Source organism: Coregonus clupeaformis, unplaced genomic scaffold, assembly GCF_020615455.1.
Source record: "Coregonus clupeaformis isolate EN_2021a unplaced genomic scaffold, ASM2061545v1 scaf1401, whole genome shotgun sequence".
Lineage (NCBI taxonomy): Eukaryota > Metazoa > Chordata > Actinopteri > Salmoniformes > Salmonidae > Coregonus > Coregonus clupeaformis.
Genome location: NW_025534855.1, coordinates 51,672 through 57,671, shown reverse-complemented (window position 1 = coordinate 57,671; position 6,000 = coordinate 51,672). Strand labels below are relative to the sequence as shown.

Genomic DNA, 6,000 nt, shown 5'->3' with positions numbered 1-6,000 from the left:
GTTACACATACCCTCACTGTCCTGAGCCAAAAGAGATCACAGGTGAGACATACACCATCTTTATGTAGTCCTTACAGATATACACCATCTTTATGTAGTCCTTATAGACATACACCATCTTTATGTAGTCCTTATAGACATACACCATCTTTATGTAGTCCTTATAGATATACACCATCTTTATGTAGTCCTTATAGACATACACCATCTTTATGTAGTCCTTATAGACATACACCATCTTTATGTAGTCCTTATAGATATACACCATCTTTATGTAGTCCTTATAGACATACACCATCTTTATGTAGTCCTTATAGACATACACCATCTTTATGTAGTCCTTATAGACATACACCATCTTTATGTAGTCCTTATAGACATACACCATCTTTATGTAGTCCTTATAGACATACACCATCTTTATGTAGTCCTTATAGACATACACCATCTTTATGTAGTCCTTATAGACATACACCATCTTTATGTAGTCCTTATAGATATACACCATCTTTATGTAGTCCTTATAGACATACACCATCTTTATGTAGTCCTTATAGACATACACCATCTTTATGTAGTCCTTATAGATATACACCATCTTTATGTAGTCCTTATAGACATACACCATCTTTATGTAGTCCTTATAGACATACACCATCTTTATGTAGTCCTTATAGACATACACCATCTTTATGTAGTCCTTATAGACATACACCATCTTTATGTAGTCCTTATAGACATACACCATCTTTATGTAGTCCTTATAGACATACACCATCTTTATGTAGTCATAGATATACACCATCTTTATGTAGTCCATAGACATACACCATCTTTATGTAGTCATAGATATACACCATCTTTATGTAGTCCTTATAGACATACACCATCTTTATGTAGTCCTTATAGACATACACCATCTTTATGTAGTCCTTATAGATATACACCATCTTTATGTAGTCCTTATAGACATACACCATCTTTATGTAGTCCTTATAGACATACACCATCTTTATGTAGTCCTTATAGACATACACCATCTTTATGTAGTCCTTATAGACATACACCATCTTTATGTAGTCCTTATAGATATACACCATCTTTATGTAGTCCTTATAGACATACACCATCTTTATGTAGTCCTCATAGACATACACCATCTTTATGTAGTCCTTATAGACATACACCATCTTTATGTAGTCCTTATAGACATACACCATCTTTATGTAGTCCTTATAGACATACACCATCTTTATGTAGTCCTTATAGACATACACCATCTTTATGTAGTCCTTATAGACATACACCATCTTTATGTAGTCCTTATAGATATACACCATCTTTATGTAGTCCTTTATAGATATACACCATCTTTATGTAGTCCTTTATAGATATACACCATCTTTATGTAGTCCTTATAGATATACACCATCTTTATGTAGTCCTTTATAGATATACACCATCTTTATGTAGTCCTTATAGACATACACCATCTTTACGTAGTCCTTATAGATATACACCATCTTTATGTAGTCCTTATAGACATACACCATCTTTATGTAGTCCTTATAGATATACATCATCTTTATGTAGTCCTTATAGACATACACCATCTTTATGTAGTCCTTATATACATACACCATCTTTATGTAGTCCTTATAGACATACACCATCTTTATGTAGTCCTTATAGACATACACCATCTTTATGTAGTCCTTATAGACATACACCATCTTTATGTAGTCCTTATAGGAAAGAGGGGAGAAATCAAAAGCGTCACATCACTAACTTTCCTTACTCCCTTTTGTACAATTTAGAATGCAGACATGGATCCTGTCCAAAACACAGTGGAAGATCTGATGCGTCCATTTGAAAGGGTTGGCAATTATTGTCTACTTCAGTATAATTTGAGTGAAAATAAACTTGTGTAATGACGTGGACCATCTTACATTTCACCCATTAGGGTCTTTGAAAGACAGGCACATTGAAAATGGACGTGAGCTCTATGCCATGTTTACACCCAAGGAGAACTTGAGACCAGCCCTGCTAGAGACACTGCAAGAAATGACTGACATGACAGGAGAGGATAATGTTGGATGCCACATCATGCTCAAGGTGAAGCTATGGGACCAAGACGTTAGCTATAGGACCAAGGCGTTAGCTATAGGACCAAGGCGTTAGCTACGGGACCAAGGCGTTAGCTATGGGACCAAGGCGTTAGCTATGGGACCAAGGCGTTAGCTATGGGACCAAGGCGTTAGCTATGGGACCAAGGCGTTAGCTACGGGACCAAGGCGTTAGCTATAGGACCAAGGCGTTAGCTACGGGACCAAGGCGTTAGCTATGGGACCAAGGCGTTAGCTATGGGACCAAGGCGTTAGCTATAGGACCAAGGCGTTAGCTATAGGACCAAGGCGTTAGCTATAGGACCAAGGCTTTAGCTATAGGACCAAGGCGTTAGCTACGGGACCAAGGCGTTAGCTATGGGACCAAGGCGTTAGCTATGGGACCAAGGCGTTAGCTACGGGACCAAGGCGTTAGCTACGGGACCAAGGCGTTAGCTATGGGACCAAGGCGTTAGCTACGGGACCAAGGCGTTAGCTACGGGACCAAGGCGTTAGCTATGGGACACTTTGAGGTCAAGGTGGACTTGGCAAGTGACACACTACGAGATCTGAGACAGAAGCTCTCTGGTGAAAGTGGAATCCCAGCACATGTCCTCCATTACAAGTAATCTTATGTTCATTCATTAATTTAATCGTTAAGGAATTTGTAATACATTTGATAGCATAAAAAACACATACATTAAAAAACCTCTGCACATCTAATGTTTTGACTACCTATAGTGTCAATACAACTTTTTCTCTCACACAGCATCACTAGCCACGATAAGCCGTCATTATTAAGTCAGTATTGATGTTTCTGCAGAAGTGAACTCGGTGGAGTTGGACAAACTTTGCTAGATTGTGGAATCACTGAGGAGTCAACTGTGGGATTTTCTTTGTCCTCCTTCCCTGATGAGCGTCCAGACACTACGGAATTCTACTTGAATGATGTCGTACCCTCAGTGGAACAAACCCAGAAAGGACTCAGTGCTTTCTTTTCTTCACTATATACCATTGTGAGATATTCCAATATTTACACTGTCTTGTCATGTTTGACCATGCTCAGGCAAACCGTGCAATGGGGTTCCTTTGTCTCATTGGTTCTGACATGGACTTCGTCCCCTGCTATAATACATTCGATGCTTTCCCCCTAATCTTTACAGAACAGTAGAGAACAACGTTCTGGAGATGGATTAAACAAAGTGACTGCATACATTCGAAAGCTCAGTGGGTGCAATCCTTTGGCCCAAAGTCTGCATCAGATGTTGTGCAGAAATGAGATTGGAACAAGGACCCAGAAGGTGATATATATTTTGTCACAAAAGCATACACATATAATATAATTTAATACGTCCACAAATGGATTCATAAAATGTTTACATTTGTTTTAGGTTGCTATCGTTGAAGGATTGTACAATCTCTTCAGAGAGCTGTTGCCAAGCCTCCACAAAAGAAGAGGTGACAAGATCATTGAAGACTGAGGTTTTTGAGAATGCACCAGTGTGCTGGGCCTACCTGTTATCTGAAGCAAAGGTATACCCATTGTGTTTTGAGATGCTGTTGATTAAAGCTCTTCCTGCTGTAGCCTAATGAAACACGTTAATAAATAACTTAAATGGGGAATTGAGATACTGCACCTTGACTTTACAGCCATAACACGGTGTACATATACAGTGGGGAAAAAAAGTATTTAGTCAGCCACCAATTGTGCAAGTTCTCCCACTTAAAAAGATGAGAGAGGCCTGTAATTTTCATCATAGGTACACGTCAACTATGACAGACAAAATGAGAAAAAAAAATCCTGAAAATCACATTGTAGGATTTTTAATGAATTTATTTGCAAATTATGGTGGAAAATAAGTATTTGGTCAATAACAAAAGTTTCTCAATACTTTGTTATATACCCTTTGTTGGCAATGACACAGGTCAAACGTTTTCTGTAAGTCTTCACAAGGTTTTCACACACTGTTGCTGGTATTTTGGCCCATTCCTCCATGCAGATCTCCTCTAGAGCAGTGATGTTTTGGGGCTGTCGCTGGGCAACACAGACTTTCAACTCCCTCCAAAGATTTTCTATGGGGTTGAGATCTGGAGACTGGCTAGGCCACCTCAGGACCTTGAAATGCTTCTTACGAAGCCACTCCTTCGTTGCCCGGGCGGTGTGTTTGGGATCATTGTCATGCTGAAAGACCCAGCCACGTTTCATCTTCAATGCCCTTGCTGATGGAAGGAGGTTTTCACTCAAAATCTCACGATACATGGCCCCATTCATTCTTTCCTTTACACGGATCAGTCGTCCTGGTCCCTTTGCAGAAAAATAGCCCCAAAGCATGATGTTTCCACCCCCATACTTCACAGTAGGTATGGTGTTCTTTGGATGCAACTCAGCATTCTTTGTCCTCCAAACACGACGAGTTGAGTTTTTACCAAAAAGTTTCATCTGACCATATGACATTCTCTCCCAATCCTCTTCTGGATCATCCAAATGCACTCTAGCAAACTTCAGACGGGCCTGGACATGTACTGGCTTAAGCAGGGGGACACGTCTTGCACTGCAGGATTTGAGTCCCTGGCGGCGTAGTGTGTTACTGATGGTAGGCTTTGTTACTTTGGTCCCAGCTCTCTGCAGGTCATTCACTAGGTCCCCCCGTGTGGTTCTGGGATTTTTGCTCACCGTTCTTGTGATCATTTTGAACCCACGGGGTGAGATCTTTTGTGGAGCCCCAGATCGAGGGAGATTATCAGTGGTCTTGTATGTCTTCCATTTCCTAATAATTGCTCCCACAGTTGATTTCTTCAAACCAAGCTGCTTACCTATTGCAGATTCAGTCTTCCCAGCCTGGTGCAGGTCTACAATTTTGTTTCTGGTGTCCTTTGACAGCTCTTTGGTCTTGGCCATAGTGGAGTTTGGAGTGTGACTGTTTGAGGTTGTGGACAGGTGTCTTTTATACTGATAACAAGTTCAAACAGGTGCCATTAATACAGGTAACGAGTGGAGGACAGAGGAGCCTCTTAAAGAAGAAGTTACAGGTCTGTGAGAGCCAGAAATCTTGCTTGTTTGTAGGTGACCAAATACTTATTTTCCACCATAATTTGCAAATAAATTCATAAAAAAATCCTACAATGTGATTTTCTGGATTTTTTCTCCTCAATTTGTCTGTCATAGTTGACGTGTACCTATGATGAAAATTACAGGCCTCTCTCATTTTTTTTAAGTGGGAGAACTTGCACAATTGGTGGCTGACTAAATACTTTTTTCCCCCACTGTATCAAACAAACCACTGTGTGTGATAAATACTTTTGACCTTTCTATCTACCCTAGAAAGAGAGTTCACAACATGAGGTCTATGTACCGATAGACTTGACCTCTCGACCAGGAGAGCGCTTCTGCGACCCAGTTCGAGTACCTGGGTTACCAGATGTCTTTGAAAGAGAGTATGTTCTGCAGAAAGTCAAAGGTAAAATGAAACATCAGCAAACTTCAGTGTTTTTTAATAGTTGTATGTAGCATGATCTCTAATTGCATTATATACTGTTTTCCCATTGTTAAGATGGAGAGAAAATCCTAAACTGCTCTGTGGAGATCCTGACAGAGACTTCAATGTCTAGAGCCTCTGATGTTGAAAGGATTTTGCTCAGTCTGCCTCCATTCATCAAAACATTCCCTAAGTGGGCTTCATCTGGACTTGTGACTGGCCAAAAGCATGATTCCTCTTTACATTGCTTTTATCACACAATAAGTTCAATATAAATATATGTGTTGATAATAATGCTAAATGTTGAATAAAAATTAAAGCTTTCAGATTGATCTCGATGACACATTTGCCAAGATGAACGAAAAAGTGAAAGAATACGTTAATCTCACGGTGACTCCAGCATTACAGTTGAAGGATGT

The 6,000-nt window shown here is 39.9% G+C and overlaps 1 long non-coding RNA gene across 1 annotated transcript; it reads left to right on the top strand.

Moving 5' to 3' along the window:
- The first annotated feature begins 3,044 nt into the window (after positions 1–3,044).
- LOC121548403 lies at positions 3,045–5,557 on the top strand. Its single transcript, XR_005996645.2, has 4 exons — positions 3,045–3,121; positions 3,269–3,406; positions 3,497–3,638; positions 5,428–5,557. It is a non-coding gene; the product is annotated as an uncharacterized LOC121548403 (long non-coding RNA).
- The last annotated feature ends 443 nt before the right edge of the window (positions 5,558–6,000 follow it).